Source organism: Bactrocera oleae, chromosome 4 (genome assembly GCF_042242935.1).
Source record: "Bactrocera oleae isolate idBacOlea1 chromosome 4, idBacOlea1, whole genome shotgun sequence".
Classification (NCBI taxonomy): Eukaryota; Metazoa; Arthropoda; class Insecta; order Diptera; family Tephritidae; genus Bactrocera; species Bactrocera oleae.
The window spans coordinates 11,315,823-11,336,441 of record NC_091538.1 but is presented as its reverse complement, the minus strand read 5'-3'; the positions used below and the strand labels follow the sequence as shown (position 1 = coordinate 11,336,441).

The window sequence follows — 20,619 nt, the reverse complement described above, 5'->3', positions numbered from 1 at the left end:
AAAATACTTATTGTACACTATGTAACCAAGTTTTCAATCTTAGTAATATATATTGATCAACATATAATATTTGATACAAAACTGATTACACTATCATGCCGTTACGTGCCACACGTTGCATGCCACATGCAACAATTCACTTTACATGTTAACACCTAGTTCTTTTTGTAACATACGATAATTTCAAAAAATGGCTATTATTAGTTATGTAATATATATATATATGTATATACTTATTTATGTATATCTTCACACGTAGTGAGCAACATTTTACCTTGAATTTCTAACGAGTCTATTGTTTGAGTGGATTGTTGGATTTGAGTAAGTTGGAGGAGTAAGCAGTTAAAATAAGCAACAACAGCTAAAGTTACCAACTAATATTAAACAATGACATGAACCTACAAGAACAATACCTACAACCTGTAGCTATGTACTGAATTTTGTGCTTATATGCATACTTGATTAGTATACTTATATCCATAAATACACATATCTATATCTTTAGGTATAAATATATGATTCTGCAGTTCTTTGTATATAATCTTGTTTGTAGAAAAACATAATCTTGCCCGACCGTCTTTACAAGTGAAAAGCAACGTTGTAACATTTCGCGCACCTCTAGTGACGAAAGAAAAACCCCAGTAGGAAAGAGGTTTCTATAACTTTCATACTGAGATTTAGGAATTTCACGAAAGTTCTCTTAGCGGTGAGAAACATACATGTTAAAAAACCCTTCCAGTAACCTCAAGTCGGAAGGCTATCTCATTTTGGACACTAAGTACTTCTAAAAGGATCAGCTCACTTTACTTCGCATACCATAGGTTGCGGTGCATACCTCTATTCAATCTATCTAGACCTATCAAAATATATTGGTTCGTAAGGTTCTCTTATCAGAACAGATTGTTACGAACGAAAGCTTCATCAAAGGAACATATTTGACATATCGTTTATGAATATTCGATTCATCGAGTCACAAATCATTGAGAGCAATGGAAAAATTACATGAAATGCTCCAGGTCTGGCGATTTTTTCCTGTTTTAAGATCTCTAGAGAAGGCTGAAAAGAGTTTCAGCGACAGTGAAGTGGTAAGCACCGAAATTCAGAACTCATTGTCCTCGACAGCAACTGTAGAAAATAGTTAAATCGAATTTTTATCAAAGAAGAAAATAACGTTAATTTAAAAAAAGCTATAATACCCTTCTCAGGTGCATCATTTTTATGGCCGATCCAAACGATTTCTACGGAGATTATACCGTTGTCATGAATAATAATTCTTGCCAAATTTTGTGAAGATGTCACGTCAATTAAAAAAGTTTTTCATACAAGAGCTTGATTTTGATCGTACAGTTTGTATGGCAGCTATATGCTATAGTAATTCGATCTACACAATTGCTTCGCAGATTGCAGCACTGCCTAGAAAAATAAGCTGTGCCAAATTTCCTGACGATACCTTGTCGAACAAAAAAGTTTTCAATACCAAGACTTGAGTTCGATTGGTCAGTTTATATAGCAGTCATATGCTATAGATGCTCGATAACAACAGTTTCGCCAAGTTAGTAGCTTCTGGTTGAGATAAGGATGTGAGAAAAATTTCAGGTCGATATCTCAAAAACTGCTAGCTCTTCAGTTCAGGGTATAAAAAGATAATGCGGTCCTCCAAACCTCCCTAAGAGTTAATGCTACGCCGCTTGTAGTTACATATATCCAAGTTTAGTCATAGTTATAGCTCATTGGCTATGGCCCAACTATTTTTTTACTAGAATCTGATGTTAAAGCGCAGTTCACTCTTTACGCTTCACTTCAAAATATAAGCTGCCTTAATACAACCACTTTTCAGCTGGCAATTACCAGTCTCAAGTGCCTCGGCAGCCGCCGCCTAACGTGTGCACCAACACACATATGAATGCATATAAATATATAGTATATATATACTACATATATATATATATGTGAGATAAGACAACCCCACTTGCATTTACCTTCGCTGCTCGTCTGCGCCGCCAACTTCGTCATGCAACTTGGAGCTATTTTGCGATTCTTCCTTTCACTCGATATTCGCGAAAGATCTCACAACTTCCATTTGCTATCGCCTATTTGTTGCATACAACAGTATATAACATTTTGCACCCATACATGCATATATATAAATGCGTTTGGAACTATTTATTGCATTAGCACACATATATATGTGTATGTATCTATAATGCAAGTGCATGCACTCATAGATTTATATACATACCTACTCGTATATGCTATACAGTTGCATGTTTCCTATCTGCCGCGCTTTGCTAGCTGCAGGCCTTTTTCCCAGCCATTGTCGGCGCTGGCTGCCACCATGCTCCATACTCGCAGCGCACTGTGAGAACGCCAACGCTAATAATAACAAAAACACCAGCAAAACCAACAACAACAACAATAGCAATGTTGCGCTTCGACTGCGCTAACCTTCCATCAACTGCACGCCTCACCGCTGGCCGCACTTCTGTGTGCTTGCCACATTCGCAATTTCCTCTCGCTTTTACTCGTACCCGTACATATGGATATACTACGTAGCATGAGCATTCCGTGCCACATAAACCGAGCAAGCACAAATGGGTTAAGGTTGCACGCAGCCTGGCTGTTTTGACTGACTTTACTAGCTGTCCGACTGGCTGCTTGATTGCCGGTTTGGTAGCTCTTTCGCTTTGCTGCTCTCGTTGTTCGCTAGCTGGCTGTTGGTTGTTAGTTGTTGCCTGCCCAGCTTGGCCGAGTGCCTCACTGACTGTGCCTGGCTAACACGAATTCACGCAAAGACACACACACACACACATACATGCGTCAACTATATACTCGCCTGTGCGTTGTAATATTTCAGCCGACATTTGCCAGTCCCCTTGCCGCTTTTCGACTTCCCCTTCCTTGCGTGTTGCATCTCCCACATCGGCTACATTTGTTTACTTTAGCTTTGCTTGGCTTTGCCGCCGAGTCGGTCCAATACAAGTATTACAACGTCGTCAATGCATCGTTGGCGTCTCGTTTCCTAGGACCAGTGACCTGCTCAGCTTTTTTGGCGCTGCATCAAATTTATTATTTTAGTGTGAATGCACACATATGACTGCGTCTACTTGTATTATGGTTTGCCTCCCCCTTTGTTAGTGGCAAGCTAGTTGGTCATTGGCGTAGCTGGAACTTTGGGGCGTTGTTGTAGGTGTTGCACCGACAATTTTTGGGTCATCCTAGTGGCAATGAATAAATATTTATGCTTCGTTGGCATTTATCTCACGTAAGAAAAGTTTTGGCTTGGAACTTTCGTGGCGAGAAGTGGTTTAAACTTTTGTAGCATGTAGGGAGAATCATACTTTCATGCCGCTGTAAAATATCTTTTGCTGAATTTTGCTTAAATTTAGTATATATTGTATTAGTCATACATAGTACATTCCAAAAAAAAAATAATATTGAATACGAATACATATATATTTCTGCACTATGTTGGATTTGATTTGTATTAGTTCATCTTAAAGCCGATTACGGGGTTACATTCCCCCATTCCTCACTAGCAAATGCGTTTTTTTTTTGGGAATCTTTTTTTTTTTTAAAAAGAGACATTTTATTTAATAAATAAATAGATATAAACTATAATCGGTGATTCATTTTTAAACATTTTTATTTTCCTTGCCTCTGTAGCTGTTCTTTAGAAAAACCTTCGAAAAAATATGTCTGGCAGTGAGAAAGTTTTTCGGCTCAACTCCAAATACCAAAAACCTTATTATTACTACAGGTTAGATACCGGTTATTTTTGAAGTTAGTCAAAATTTTGATTTTGTAAAAATGCCGGTTCCCAAAAAAAGTCATTTTTTGAAAAAAAGTATGCACTTCAAAGTGGCTTAAAAAATCAAAAATATTTAAAAATCGTATTTCTTCGATTATTACCTGATGCTGAAAATACCAAAAAATGGTGAAATTATAACTAAGAAGGTCGTGTGAAAATTTCAAGTCAATCCGCTCCTGCTGTTTTGAAGAAAATTTCCTCAACGACTCTGAAAACAGCGTTTCGAGAAAAACGCGTTTAAAATTTTGGTTAAAATAAGTTAAAACTTTCTTGCAAATGGGCTTATATCTACGTAAGTGTTTACCGGATCCACTCAATTTTTGGAGAAAATTCGCAATATATTCGGAAATATTATCTATGTACATCCAATTATATGCAATACAAAAAAATCGATTTTTTCAAATACGCAAGAGTAAAACCCCTATAAATCAACGTACTTCTTCTACTGATCGGCGCTTAAATAGCCTAAGCGATTTTTATCTATTCACAGCTAAGCGGCTAAATGCCGTGACAATTTTTCATCTTGAAAATGGACTTTCTTACAAATCAGGTCTAAGATCCTTCTAGGCTCTAGAGTCTTTTAATTATAGGATGAGATCAAGTCATAAGTCATAAATTAGTGGAGAAGAGGCAATAAGTGCCTTAAGTCTATATATTCAATACATATACGTGTATATAAGTATGTAGGTACGAGTATATAACCGGAATATTCAACATTTAAACATCTTCTAGGAATCAAAAGTTTCGAATATAGCAAACCTATTTCCCAGTTCTATGTGTGCAGCATGTTTTGTAGTGCGTCTTTTATTGAAAACATGGATACGGATATGGATATGGATATGGATATCAGCGCACTCAGCGAAGTCAATTGGCGATATCGAGGATGCGGATTTAGCTTGGGCAGCCCTAAGTGCACAAGCAAAGAGACAGCCAATTTCATCTATAACTCCAGTGTTTTAAGCTGATCAGAATCACAGAATAGCAACTCAATGAGTAAGAGCTTATTATACACTGAACATAATAAATCAAGTTTACCACGAAATTGGTAACACGCAGAAGAAGACGTCGAAGACTCTATAAAGTATATAAGTATATAAATAACCAACGTTTCAAGCTGAGTCGATTTAGCCTTGTCCGTTACTCTTTCTCGTATATGCGAACTAGTTCGGTTTTTGAGATATCAATCTGAAATTTTGTAGACTTGCTTTTTGCTCTAAGAAGCTGTTAATTTGTGTGAGCTGCCGTTATCGGACTTCTATAGCTTATAGCTGTCATACAAACTGACCAATTCAATACAAGTTCTTGTATGGAAAACTTTTTTGTTTGAAAAGGTATCTGCACAAAATTTGACATATATTATTTTCCAAGGCAACGCTATGATATGCGAAGAAATTGTTCAGATCGAGCTACAGTAGCATATAGCTGTCATACAAACTGACCGATCCAATTCAAGTGCTTGTATGGAATAATTTTTCATTTAACAAGATATCAGCACAAAATTTGGCATAGATTATTGTCCAAGGCTTTGAGACCACTATAGCATATATATATATTTGTAAATATGTAAATATATTGTATATTGTATAAGTCAATAATATGTTATTTTCATCATCAAAGCAACGATAACGTATTTTATATGAAAATGCACCTATTCATACACCAACACATTCATATTACATACTCTTTCTACTCTACACTGCACAACAATCTACGCTTCGATCTCTTTTATTGCCATTTTCACTTCCAACACAGCCTGCAGCAACCATGGCCCGTCGGTCTGTGTGGTAGTGTTGTCGCAGCATCTCCTTTCATTTTCATTTTCATTGCGTCTTTGCTCTTGACATCACATCGTCAGCATACTTTTGCATGTTTGTGCTAGCATTTACATAAACACACACACATATATATATATATATATATATGTATGTGTGTGCATCATCACTGATGCATCACTGACCCTCTCAAATGCTTCCCGCTTCCGCAAACTGGCAATTGCAGGCAACTTCCCCTACAACCGTGCGCCCGCCAACATCCACAACTTTTTTTTAAGCGCACTGCCTCCTCTTTGCCAAACTCTCATCGTCTGCGCGCTCAATGCACTTATCAATTCGTTGCATGTGTGCGCAAGCTCTCTCTGTCGCTCGCTCTAACGCAGTGAGCATTTTATTTTTTATTGTTTTCTATAGGCGTTTTATGGCTTTTCTTGCATTGTTTTTTTTTTCTGTGCGAATGCAATTCTGTAGCCCCGCAAGCCAACTACCCTGCTCTCAGCGCGGCGCTCTAGCAAACAGCTTGCTTGCTCTCAGCGACACCTCAATTTCCAACGGCTGAGTGCATTCTCGTCTTGCACAATTATCACAGCTCACAGCTCAACTGCTAGTCGCCACTCAGTTGTTGCATTCACATGCTCAGCAGCCTCGTGAGTGGCACTGCACCTCGCCGACTACATGCCCTACCGCACCAATATGGCAAGTAGGTATGCCTCGTCACTAGCTGTGCCGGTAGTTGTGGCTGGGTCTGTGACGCAAAAGCCTCCCATTGCAAGATCCCTAACCTACGCCACACGAGTTCTGTTGCGGCGGTTCTCTGCGGTATCTGTGCAGTGAAATGGAGCGTACGGTGTACGTATGCAACTGTGTGTTTGGTCGTAGCTAGAGGCACAAAAACACGAGTAAAAATTGAAAAAGCAAAAGTCCATAAAAATTGGCAGGGTTGCAAGCAGTGAAATCAAGAGCAGGCTAAGGCAAAGAGGGAAACGCAGCAAATCGCCTTGGAGTTATTGTAGTCTGGTTGTGTGCAATAAATGTGCAATTGCATTTATGTGTCTGCAATTTCGCAGTTGCCGTGCTTTTTCGCTTTTATTTTCTGTGTTTTATTGAATCGTTTTTCCTCGTTTCTTGGTCTTTATAACGTCGGCAGCGCTTTTCCATACTTTATTCGTATAAATATGTATGTATTTGAATGCTTTACTTTTCATTTATTTTTTGGAATTTATTTAGCTAATCAGAAATTAGCTTGCTTGTTCAGTGCATCTATCCATAAGTGGCCACTTCTTCGGCCGAAAATCGTTTAAGTTGAACTACGTTTCCTACGTTGTAACCTATTAATTTGACGATATGCAGCTTAGTTCTGTTGTTTCCTTATCTCTTTTCTCAATTTTAAACTCTTCTCGTATGGAACGTACCGGAGAAATATTAATCCTAGTTCTAAAAAACAGTGGTCTTGTCATCTCCCCTTAGAACCGTCCCGTACTAAACCTACCAGATAGACATCCTAACATAGTTCTAATAGAATCAGACGTCTTCTCATCTCTTTTTTGAACTTAAAAACCCTGCCATATTGAACGTACCGGAGAATTATAAACCCTAGATCTAAAAAAAACCAGATATCGTCTCATCTATGCCTTGAACTTAAGCAACTAAACGTACCGCAGAAATATTCTTCGAACACAAACTTATTAAGAAATAAAAATAAAGTTCCCATGAATCTGCCAACATTTGGATCCCGTAAATTAGTTCTAATGACGATCCAGCTTGATCATGCTATCATAAATAAGTTTCTAGCAAAGTTTGAACTATATATTTCATTACAGCTTTTAAAGGTTACAAGAGAAGCATTATTTAATTTTTACTGAATAAAACTGCTGAAAAGAGAAATTTGGAGGGAACACTTTTCGATACTGCTAAATGCTGAAAGCAATGCTGCGACGTATGTAGAAGAACCTTGTGATTGCACCCTATCAGTGTGGCTTTAGACCTGTTAAATCCATTATAGACCAGTTTTTCCCAATATATACGTCAAACCCTGAAGAAGAACGTCGACAAACAGAGTACATATCCATCATGATTTTCTCAATTTCAAAACCGCTTTCGACAGCACTCATAGCAGCTGTCTTTTCGACACCACGTCTAAATTTGATATACCTGCGAAGCTCATAAGGTTATGCAGCTTCATCAGCTCCGTCAAAATGGAGAAGGACCTCTTCAAGCCGTTTGATACCGGAAAAGATTTTAAACAGAATGGTTCTCATACCTGAAGGCCAAACGTAAAAGATTTCTCGCATGCTTCGAAAAATAAGGCACTTTGTATATGTCGGAATTAGCAAAAACTCCACCAACAATCTAAGCCGGAAAATCACAGACCAACTCTTTTGCCAACAGGTGCTACTTTGAGATCGGTAGCAAATTGAGAAGCAGATCCCTCTTTAGACGAACAAAAACCACTCTCTATGAGTCTCTCATTATTACCGCCCTATTACGTAATGCGACGCAGAAACATAAACGATGGCAAACCGAGATAAGAAAGCACTTGAAGCATTTGAGAGCGCTTATCTACGCAAGGTTTGTAGAGTCGTCCGCGTGAGCGATGAATATCGACGAAGATAAAACCACGAACTGTATGAGTTCTATGTTGACAACGCTGAAACGCTTAAAAAGCCAACGAATGCGCTGGTTAGACTATGTCGTTCACATGGAAGATGTTGCGAAAAGTTCCTTCGATTCGAATAGAAGCAAGTGCTTCCCAGTTCTTTCTCTCCATTACTTTCTAGATCGGAGCAATAACAATAGCTTTTTAGTTAGAAAATGTGCGCTCAGAAATACAGATTAACAAATTTAAAAGACTTACTGCTTGCTAGCTATTAGAGAACATTTAGTGTGGATCGGAACTAATTTGCTTTTAATCGAAAAGTATTATGCGCGAAATTTTATCTCATGTATTAAAATTGCTTCCTTAAACAATTAATTTTCTCTCTTTTTGCTTACAATTTCTACACTTTATTTATCTCTTCTCTTACAGCTCCAAAGTTGCCACAGTAGACCAACAACTGCAGTTGTACCGGAATACAAGTCGATTTATATATAAATATATATACACATACATACATATGTAACACATATGTAAGCAATATGTGCAGTTATTGGTTTCACTACACACGCACAGTGAATTTTTGTGGCCGCTGGTGTTTTGAAAATCTATGATAAATGCAATTTGCCAGCGCGAAATGTGTGAATTTTCAACCGCAAAATAAAAAAGTTCGCAATAAAATTCCCTTGCAAAGGCAAGAAAGTGCTTGTGGTGAATGCAATTTGATTGCAACTATATTTGCAACAAAGCAGTCATGCACTAGTGATTATTTTTTGGAGAACCGTGTCTAGCAATACAGGTTTTGTGTGAAAAATGTAAATACGTATGTGCAAAAATACATACAAAACGCAAAAAAAAAAAGTAGTTAATTGCAGCGCGCATGTGTTGAGCGCTTAAAAAATAGCAAAATAGCAAAATGCATATAATTAAAAAATCAAAATAACATTCTTGACGTGAGAAATTTGTAAAAAAAAAAAGAAGAAAACACAACAACAAAAGTGTAATAAAGCAAAGCAATAAGCAAAGAACATTAATTAACAAATCATAAATTTCAAAAGTTGTGCAATAAAAATATGCACGTATTTTCACAGCGCAATCTTAACGAGCGAAACTACCTGTCCCACCCCGTTTGAGGTGTAATACGAAGATTTAAAGTTGAACGGAAAGTTAGGTAAGTGAAATATATATTATTTTTAATAGAAGTTCCAGGACATGCTGCGCTACACTAAACCGAAATTTAACTAATGCAAACTATTATAGTATTTACTTTAACTACGGTAAGCGTAAGCTCAAAAAATGCGAAATGTGCGCTCATTCATTTGTTTTGGAATTATCGAATTCTATTGCGAAGTTGGCAGCAAAGCCTGTTTACAATTATGGCTCAAGTGCAGCCGATAGTTAGGCTCCTTAGGCTACCGAGTGGGTCTCTCGATCTAAGCATTGATCAAATTTTTGAGTTCTTTTCACTCTAGTTAGGAGGGTTACATTTTTAAGCATGTCGAGTATTATTTAGCTTAAAAATACTTATTGCCGATTTTTATTTTAAATCGAATCAAACCATTTTTTTGCGTCGTTTCCGGTTTGGTTTTTGCATTTTAAAACAAATTTCTACACACTAATATTCCAAGCCTAAGATAATATTATCATGTTACTTAATATTTCCGGTGATTAGACAAAGTCGTTGTTTTCGGCGGTGCTCTGGAGGGTTCTGCTATCCTCTTGAGCATAACATTTCACTGACCATTATATATGTATGACTTGCTATTCCTACTTAAAACCGAGTATTAAATTTTATATAAAATATATTAAATACAAAATATTGAACTTGGCCCATGAGGGGATCGAACCCGCGACCTTCGCGTTATTAGCACGACGCTCTAACCAACTGAGCTAATGGGCCACATAAATTAAATGTGCAAATGCAATACTTAAACTCATAGCCACTACTCAATCGAATTTTTGTATTCGTTATTTGTATAACTATAAACTTTTTTAGGACACTCAATAAGCTTTGAGTATTTCGTAAGAATATTTATTAATAATTATTGTTGCTAGCGACAAATGTGTTGTCTGACACTTTAAATAGGACTGCCCGGCTAGCTCAGTCGGTAGAGCATGAGACTCTTAATCTCAGGGTCGTGGGTTCGAGCCCCACGTTGGGCGCAATTATTTTTTTTGATATACCATATTATCTATACTAATATTATAAATGCGAAAGTCCGTTTGTTTGTTAAGCTTTCACGCAAAAACTACTTAACGGATCATCATGAAATTTTGTACATATACTCTTAGAGGTGTCAGAATGAACATAGGATACTTTTTATTACAAAATTTATAAATTTTTTACGGATTATTAAAAAAATTATTTTGGAAGATTATATATGTTTGGAAAATAAATTTGAAAATTTTAAAATTGAAAAAAAAAAGTTTGTCAGAAATGATTGTTTGTCGAAAAAATTAAAAATGAAAGAAAACATAAATGTATAAAAAACGTAAATCAGAGAAATAACAGAAATATGGATTCGATGCGAGCGAAGCCGCGGGTAAAAGCTAGTATTAATATAAATGACTTTTCGCTATTAAAAACGAGTTTGACAAAATTATAAACTATATTAGCGATATTTCATAAAATTTATAGACTCAATAGACAACGCCGGGTTTTTACTATGTCAAATTTAATGACCCTAAATTTTAGTAATCAAAAGACAGTATCAAGAACAAACAATCGGGGTATAACTGTCATGTCACTGAGGAAAATGATCCTTTTCCATTGGAAATTTTCCTAAAACAACTCATAATTTTTGACTGTCGCTAACGAACGTTAGTTTGAACACAAAAAAAAAAACAAGTAAGGAAGAGATAACTCGGGTGTAACAGAACATTTCATGCTTCGCAATTTGCGAAGATCAAAGATGGGGAAATACTTTTAGATGTTGCAAAACTTTATAACACAAAACTGATGCGTTTGACGAAACCTTGAATGAATCTCATCACGATATATTAGTTCCAGAAAAAAAAGCGCTCTCACTTTCTTTAAGGTACCCCACAGATTAAAAGATATTTGCTGAGGTCCACATTTTCGGTATCTGGGTACTTGAAAAGTTATTATCCGATCGGGAACGTCATTGGCTCTCGATTTATATGCTTTAAAGTGAAAGAATTATAAGGAATTTAAAATTTTGATATATGAGAAAAAGGCGTGGTTGCGCCCTATTTCGTCCATTTTCACTTCATGACCTAAGAACGCAAATATAATGTTAAGCATTAATTATTATTGAAATTGGTTATATAGTTCTTGAGATATGCGATTTCGCTCAAAGATGGGGGGTGCCACGCCCATTGTCCAATTTTTACAACGCTTCTCTTAACACCCTTAAGCTCCAGCTTAGATGTAAAATTTTTAGCAGTTTGCCATTTCACCCATTTTCACACTGTATGAGCAGGTGTCAAAAGTATTCCTCCATATCAAGTTTGGTCCATAGAGCTCGTATGGTTTATGAGATATGTACATCAAAATTATTAGGGGGCGGCATCATGTTCACTTTTTGAAAAGTTTCAGCTCACAGATGTCTCTTTTTCCGATACAATTTATGAAAGAATTTATGGAACAATTCACGACATAAATCCACATTTATTTATATAAAGAAATTATGCGAATATTCCAAATATATATGTACAACAAATGTCAATGACAAATGTCTAATGGTGTCAACGAGCGTTACATTGAAAACTGGCGCCACATTACATAAGCGAAAACAAGTGATATGGAAACATTTGTTGGAATGCTACGAGACATTGTCAATTTGAATTTTCTAATCGAACGAAGTGCTTGTATGCAAAGTCAAAGTGTCAGACTATGCAGAAGGCATTACAGGGATATGTAAGAATGCTTGTTGTGTGCATTCATTCAGCAATAAGTTTGATTTGTTGACATTGGTAACCTTGAAACTTTATATAAAAAGTCACCAGCCACTGCAGGAATAACCGAAACTAACCAAAACAGACACGCTGTCTTAAACTGCATTATGTTAGGAAAAACCAATTTGGTTCTGCTCATATTTTAAGATTATATTATAATAACGTAAATACAATTTATTTCTAAGATAAAAAATAATATTGCTGAATCTGATGATTTGTTGTGAAACGATTCATGGTTAGAGCTGTACTCAATTCTGCTTTTCAAGACATGTCTAACCAATTCAATTGGTTGGCAAATATCACGATTATTCAACACGATGGCGCCTCATATAGTACCATAGGGACGATTACGTGTGGGATATTTTGAACACAAAATTTTTAAAAAGAAATAAATTTTTAAATTATTATAAATTATATAAAATTATAACATATCTTTTAGAAAATACCACCTTAAGTTTATCACATAACTTTCAGTTATTTATTATTGACAAACCGAATAACGGTATTTTATTAGCCCGGCTAGCTCAGTCGGTAGAGCATGAGACTCTTAATCTCAGGGTCGTGGGTTCGAGCCCCACGTTGGGCGCAATTTAGTATTTTGAAATTAAAAGCATTGATGCATGATAATTATTAAAACCACAATACATTCTGTAAAAATCATTAAGAATAAATATATGATATTGAAGACAAAGAATAGTAAACACAAAGGCAACGTTTCCACTACTGCAGCTTTGTTCTATATGCATTTCGGGGCAGTAAATTCTACTCAAAAATGATGGAGTAGAAGATATAGAATTGTCACATGACAAAATTTTAAAGATGTACTATCATAGTAAATGTAATCAACCCCCCTTATATTATGACGTCATGAACAAATGTAGTGTTTCTATCAAAAACACTCCAATAAGGGTAATGAAACTGTCGTAATAATGTTGTAGTCAGATTTCATTGTAGTAGTGCCGGATTAGTATACAATTGGAGATCCTTATATGATGAAATATGAAAATACCAAGTAGCTTTATAGCTGTCATATTAACATTGACCGAGTGTAGAGCATGTGCCACTTGCGTGAAATGAGAATAATTTATGCTCTACTTTGTCTTGTCATAAATTGGAGTCTATATATTTCTCTGCTAACTTGCGGTGGTTTGTGTCGTCAGGGAAACTCTATTTTTATTCAAACTAAATCAAATATCTCAAAATTCGAATACCTCTCTATTAGTCTAAGTTGCTACTACTCATACATACATATGTCAATATCAATTTCTTTATAATAGTACAAACATTTGAAGAAGCAAGAAGTCTGCTAATACACATATTACTCACATATGTATGTATATTCACTTATATCGCATTGAGTTCTATTTTAACTTAAATTATGTAGATGTATGTAAACATGTTTTATTCTTTAATCATATTTAGACTCAATCCAACATTTTGGAACGGTCGACTAGCGCATGCATAGATTTTCTTAATTTTATTTATTGGAGTGTTCTTCAGCACCTCGGTTACGGCTGCTTGAATGACTGGAATGTTGGTGAATGCGGAGGGGGGTTGAGGAGCGAAATCACTTTTCACTTTTCCGTCTCACTTTTTTGGTCTTCATATGTTATAAAAGGCACATAGGCCTTTCTCTTGCCCAAGTCTTCAGTTCGTCAAATATCCAAGTATCTTACAATACACTCAAAGTAAGACTATTTTTACTATACAAACTTTTCTCATATATTATAGCATTCTGTTAATTTGTACAATTGTCCATTAAAGCGCACTGGCCCATTAGCTCAGTTGGTTAGAGCGTCGTGCTAATAACGCGAAGGTCGCGGGTTCGATCCCCTCATGGGCCAAATGAGATATTTTGTTGAATTTTGAATTGATCTTTCAGATAAAACAAATATTTTAAAAGAATTGAATATAGTCAATAAAATGTCAAATCAATAATTTCATTGGGTGGTTTCACTCAGTTTTATTGTTTTTTATACCCCGAACAGAGTATATTAAATTTGCCACGAAGTTTGTAATACTCAGAAAGAAACGTCGGAGGCACTATAATATATACATATACATGCATATGTATGTATGTGTGGTATTTATTTAAATATATTTTTATATTATCATATATTCATATACTATATATATTATAAGCGTTACGAACTGACTGGATTTACATTTGTAGCTATGTCCCTTTGTCTGTCTGTCTGTCTGTATATACACGAATTAATCCCTCAGTTTTTGAGATATCGATTTGAAATTTTGCCCACATCCTTTTCTGCCCAAGAAGCTGCTCATTTGTCGCAACTGCCAATATCAGACCACTATAGCATATAGCTGCCATACAAACTGAACGATCGGAATTAACTTTTCATATGAAAAACTTTGGTATTTGACGAGATATCTTCACGAAATTTTGCATAAATTATTGTTCAGAGCAATGCCACAATTTGCGAAGAAATTGTTGAGATCGGACCACTATAGCACATAGCTGCTATACAAATTACAAATTTTTTCCCATTTGCGATTAAATTTCTCTGAACAGTTTTTCTGTAATTACCAGTTCGAACTTTATTTTATTTATTTATTTTAGTTACGAACATTTCCATTGGCAAAAGAAAACAATAAAATGTTGCAAATTTTGAATTACTCTATATTGTTTTGAGTTGAATGCGCAAATAATCATAATCATTGTGTTCGTATTTACATATGTATTTCATTTCATTACTGCACGACTTAGCAAATTTTCACATGAGCAATCAATACAAAACCAATTAATGCGATTAAAAACTATTTCATTTAGTTTTCCCTTTTTTGTTTTTGAATATTTTATTTGATTCGACTCTATTTACATTATAAGTTTCAACTCGCTGTCGTTGGTATTGTCATTACTTATTGTTTTTGTTGTAGTGCATTTGTTGATTATGCAAGGGGAATGGCTGAACTTAACCTAGTGGCATGTAAGTATGTAAAAAAAGATCTATGGGCTCTGTCGACAAAACAGCTTAACTCGACTTAGCAGCTTTATACTCTCTGGCCAAAAATTTAAATATTTTTTTTTAAATTTTCAACTAATTAACTAAACAAATCTTTTATTTTGGGAACAATCTTCTCAAAAATTAAATAAAATATTTAATTTATCTATGCACCATACAGTTTATTTTAATCAGCGGAAAAACTGCTAAAGTCAATTTTAGCTAGTTTTGTTCTATTCTACGTATATGAATGTTCGGTTAGTTTAGGTTATAGGATTGCTCATCTATTAATAGCAAGGAAGCGCGAAAGGTAGCGATGTATCTCACTTGGACGGCTGTGATCGTTGGCTCTTAGTGATACTACTAAAATATGGATCAACAGATTCTCATAGATCAACGAAGCGTTTTGAGCTTAACATAAATTTCTTTAGACGTTTAATATCAATATCAGCACTTTGTTATGTTCGTCGAAAGTGTGTCCACCGAGATATTTTAATCTCGGTCTGCCAGTAATGGGGCAAAGGAGAGGAAAGTGATTACAAGATAGATTTTGGCAAAAAGCGTTCGACAAAATATTTAGCCGCACCGCATATGCACCTGTTGAACAGTGTTCAGTCAGAACACCTACAATAGCGGTGAATTTGACTTCGCTTAGAGCAAACATTTCAGTAAAGATCTCTCACGATTTACTTTAGACCAGAGGAATCTCACAACCGTATCTGGTTGTTGACTAACGCTTGCCGAGCTCACGGAAGATCCATAAATCCAGCGAGGGTCCAATAGAACAACAGAGTACAGACTCGCTTCCAATCAGATAATATTGGGGTAAGGGTACACTTCCTGTCAATCTCAACGGCTTTCCAGTTTCCGGCGATTCCGCTGCGAACATGCACCCACACAAGTCTTATAATGCAGGATCCGGCAAAATATATACATATATCAAGATATATACACATATTAGGGTGGGTCAAACAAAATTTTTTTATTCGTTTGATACTCTGAAAAATAGGTTTTTAGACACCTCTAAGACTGTTTAGTAGAGCATTCAATTTCCTACAAAATCTATGAAATGAGATATTTTTGTAAATAGTTGGAGATTTGAATTTTTCTATCATTGATCATAAAAAAAATATAGAAAACTGTAAGGCGGAGGATTTTCCCATTACACTTAAGAGCCCATACTTGGTGAGACTTTCGTAGAAGTGTTTAAGAACCCAGCTTTCAGATTACCAAGCGAAAAAAGTTTTTTTTGACCCACCCTAATATAACATTTTTATATTGTATATCGATATAAAGTTTCGATAATTTTTATTACCAAAATTCAGTGTTCACAAACACACACACACAATTATAAGTAACATATAACGTTGTTGTACCTTATATATAATATTATGTGTGTTTGTTTACTAAATGGACTTACTCAGCCTCAGCGCATTCTGCTCTATACATATTTACATATGTGCATATTAATTAATATTATATTGCCGGGCAAACAATCATATTTTTTATTAAAAATCAAATAATCAATTTCAGTGCTTTATTTTGCTTTGCAAATCACCAACTCATTATGACATTTTTTATTGAACTCGAACATTGTAAACTTGTTGCGAACGAACGTCGATTTGATTAGGTCTTGTCAGTCTGTCGGTTCAACCAACCGAAGCGCGCTGAGTACACATTTACATATGTACAAATATTATATGAGAAATTGATTCACTTATGACACATTACATTTCTAATTAATGGTGAATAATTAAAGGGTATAAACGAGTATATATAGATATATTCAAATTTATTCACATATTATTTTATTTGTATTGTTGACAGCTGAATTTTAACTGGTTAGTTAACTACTGCAGCTATATGCTATAGTGGTTCGATCTCAACAATTTGTTCGCAGATTTAAGCATTGGCTTGGAAAATAAACTATGCCAAATTTCGTGATGATACTTTGTCTAATAGAAAGGTTTTTCATACAAATACTTGATTTTCATTGTTCAATTTGTATGGCAGCTATATACTATACTAGTCCCTCAGTTTTTGTGATATCGCTCTGAAGTTTTGCACACATCCTTCTCTCAACAAGAAGCTGCTCATTTGTCGGAACGGCCGATAGCGGACTACATTAGCATATAGCTGTCATATAAATTGAACGATCGGAATAAAGTGCTTGTATGAAAAACTTTTTTTATGCGAAATAATATTTTTACGAAATTTGGCATTTTAATAGTAATGCAATCTTCGAGGAAATTGTTCAGATCGGATATCTATAACATATAGCCGTCATACAAACTGACCTATCGAACTCAAGTGCTTTATAGAATACTTTTTTGTTTGACAAGGTATCTACACAAACTTTGGCATGTATTATTTTCTAAAGTAACTGTATAATCTCCGAAGAAATTGTTTAGATCAAAATACTATAGCATATAGCCAACATATAAACTGACTGATAAAAATCAAGATACAGATATTTAATACTCCTTTAAGCTATTAAAAATGCACCTGTGAAGGGTATTATAGCTTCAATGCAGTCTAAGTCAACGTTTTTTCTTGTTCTTTAATGCAAATATACACACTCCATTTATTTGCTCAATTATGTGAAGATTTTTATAAATATCAAAATAAATTCTTAATGATTTTAAATGTGTATTTAAATCTCCTACATTATGTGTAAATTACGGATTTTCTGGAAAATTTATAAATACAATCGGACATTGGCATGGAAATATAAAAACATATGTATATACATACATATGTACAACTGAGTGTATGCATATAGATTGCTTTCTATGTCATTACAGCCAATTGCTGAGTGATTAGCTAGCGTTGAACTTTTGACTACTTTATTAGTAATACAATACAAAAGCGCTTTAGAAGTCATTGACTTTGAAGTACTTTTAATAAACTAAAAAAAGGTTTATATATGCTTACTTTGCGAAATGTTTTTAAATAAGCAAATTTTCGCAAATAAGTCATTTGATTTCGAACAATTGCTTTAATTGATTATAATTGATGGGTTGTAATAGCACTGAAGTTCGATGTATAATTATTTAATTTAATCCTTTGTACAGATTTTTGCTCTTTCAGCAGCACGTTATTCTGATTGGCTCCCTAATGTCTCTCACTTTGTTGTTCTATATATTAATTGGCTTCGTTTCGTTGCTCCAACTAAATCCAGTGTGAACTGAGCACTTGGGCAAAATTTAAATATCTGGCCCTGTGGCGCAATGGATAACGCGTCTGACTACGGATCAGAAGATTCCAGGTTCGACTGCTGGCAGGGTCGTTACAGCGTTAATTTAAATTATAAATTATTTTTGAAATTTTATTTACTAATTTTATATTATATGTACACTTCTTAACCCTTAAAAGTCGTGTTGAAAATTTTAAATTTGTCTCTTCAGTTTGATAAGTTGTTTTGGTATGATTTTTTTAGCGACGCTAGGAAATATTTCATTTGAATACAAAACATATATACACGTATTATCAATTTATTTTGTAGGTGAAGAATTTGAAATTTTCACACTAATATTTATGTATTTCAGTAAAACTTGAGTAATACAATTCTTCGTGAGATGACTTTTTGGAAATCGCGACCATATGAACCTTCAATTTTGGTTACAAATTGTGTTTCAAGAGGATATCTGCTGTGAGAGTGTCAAAATGTAGTGCGATAATTCCAAGCTGTCAAGCAAGAGCTTTATAGGTTCGGATGTAAATATTGGACAAAGGTCATGGCACCGCCCACCTTTAGGTGAAATTCTATATTTCAGGTACTATTTGACCGATTCAACTAAAATTATAAAACCCACTTTTAGGTGAAATTCTATATCTTAGGTACTACTTGACCAATTTTAATAAAATTTGGTGTGTGTAGTTATACAAGCATTCTTATAGTATATACGCTATGAAAATGAGTGAAATTGTATGAAAACCACTTGTAGTTCCCATATAATCGGCTTTTAGATTTTTTGTGATTCTTTCACTATACAGTATACAAATACTACTCTATAACAGTATACAAATCAAAACATCTATAAAGTTAACAGAATAAAACTTTTGCACAAGCAATGCCCTCAAGGTATTTCATATTACGTCCAGAAATTTTCGAAATCGGACTATAACTTTTCAAGAACCCAGACACTAAATATGTGGAACCCTGTGCATATGGCTGATTTTTGACCAAACATATTGGGCAATCTGTGAGGTCTAGTATTGAAACTCGGGCAGAATAGTTTTGTGATGACAGCATTCCTTGTGCTAAAAATGGGTAAGATCACAACTAACGTTCAATAGGTAAGAAATCTTAATGAAAATCAGAATGAAGCTCATTCTAACAACCGTGTAATCTTGTGCATAAAATGCATGAAATCAGGTCAATTCTTCCCATAGTTTAATATAAGTTTTTTTTCAACACCTGAAGGTATTTCCCCGGCTTAGATGCAGGCGAGAGTATAAAACGATTCGATTACAACCGAACTTAGCCCCTCCTTACTTATTTAATTTAATTTTTATATTATATACGAAATATTAATATATTTAAAAATATTCTATATTTTTAGTGGTAACAAATATGTCATTGTACTACAAAAAATTGGGAAAATATTGTATTCTTTCAATTCTTTAGCTAAACCATATGCTGCTGACGTTAATTATGCAGTTAGACGCTAAATGATTTTTTTTTAATTCTTTTTGTTCTATTCTATTCTACTCAAAAATAAAACGCGCATTTGTCAGATGGCGGTTGTAGGCCTCCGTGGCGCAATTGGCTAGCGCGTTCGGCTGTTAACCGAAAGGTTGGTGGTTCGAGCCCACCCGGGGGCGCACAAGATTTTTTTGTTTTATTTGCTTTTTTTTGGTTATTTTTTTATACCCTCCTAGAATTTCTACGATTTTTTGTTTGTTTTTTCATAAAGCTCGCATAATATATGACAATTTGGCAAAATTTCATCTTACAAGAAATATGTATTTTTTTATTTTACTTTTATTGGTTTTCCGTTACGCTAAAATATCCCATTTGGCATGAGTAATAAAGATTAAATCGAAAATAAATGCGTTTTCTGTGTTAATTTCCGAGCAGTGCATTGAACTTGTTGCGTGTCGCGAGTGTGCGAACAAATAATTTGTACATAATTAATCTATACAAAATTATTATTTGCGACGCAATTCATCAAATGACAGCGACAAGCCGGCATGCAGTCGCATAAACAGCTAGCCAACGAGAAAAAACGTAATTTTCGTTCATTTCGCGCCGTAGTCAATGGCTACTATTCGTCTTGTTGTTGTTGTTGTGTAATTCCAATGCACGCAAACACGAATAATTTAATTACACAGCAAAAAAAATGCATTTTTCTTATTTACGTTCTCGTCTCGTGTCGTCTCGCCGCGCATCAACATCTGCCCGCGGCACGACACTCCCACATGAGCGAGGCGTAAAATCGCGCCTTCACTGCTGTTGGTTGTTTTTTTTCAGTTTTCGTGTGTGTTTTGTTTTATTTTTGTTTGGCACATTGTTCATTCCTTTAATTGAGAGACTAATTAAGTGTCAAATCGTGTGAGTGC

At 35.0% G+C, this 20,619-nt stretch overlaps 6 non-coding genes across 6 annotated transcripts; 5 read left to right on the top strand and 1 right to left on the bottom strand.

The window, feature by feature from the left end:
- Nucleotides 1–9,999: 9,999 nt before the first annotated feature.
- TRNAI-AAU (transfer RNA isoleucine (anticodon AAU)) lies at nucleotides 10,000–10,073 on the bottom strand. The gene has a single exon. It is a non-coding gene; the product is annotated as a tRNA-Ile (tRNA).
- Nucleotides 10,074–10,263: 190 nt separating this feature from the next.
- TRNAK-CUU (transfer RNA lysine (anticodon CUU)) lies at nucleotides 10,264–10,336 on the top strand. The gene has a single exon. It is a non-coding gene; the product is annotated as a tRNA-Lys (tRNA).
- Nucleotides 10,337–12,604: 2,268 nt separating this feature from the next.
- On the top strand, nucleotides 12,605–12,677 carry TRNAK-CUU (transfer RNA lysine (anticodon CUU)). The gene has a single exon. It is a non-coding gene; the product is annotated as a tRNA-Lys (tRNA).
- Nucleotides 12,678–13,861: 1,184 nt separating this feature from the next.
- On the top strand, nucleotides 13,862–13,935 carry TRNAI-AAU (transfer RNA isoleucine (anticodon AAU)). Its single transcript has one exon. It is a non-coding gene; the product is annotated as a tRNA-Ile (tRNA).
- Nucleotides 13,936–18,270: 4,335 nt separating this feature from the next.
- On the top strand, nucleotides 18,271–18,343 carry TRNAR-ACG (transfer RNA arginine (anticodon ACG)). The gene has a single exon. It is a non-coding gene; the product is annotated as a tRNA-Arg (tRNA).
- Nucleotides 18,344–19,807: 1,464 nt separating this feature from the next.
- On the top strand, nucleotides 19,808–19,881 carry TRNAN-GUU (transfer RNA asparagine (anticodon GUU)). Its single transcript has one exon. It is a non-coding gene; the product is annotated as a tRNA-Asn (tRNA).
- The last annotated feature ends 738 nt before the right edge of the window (nucleotides 19,882–20,619 follow it).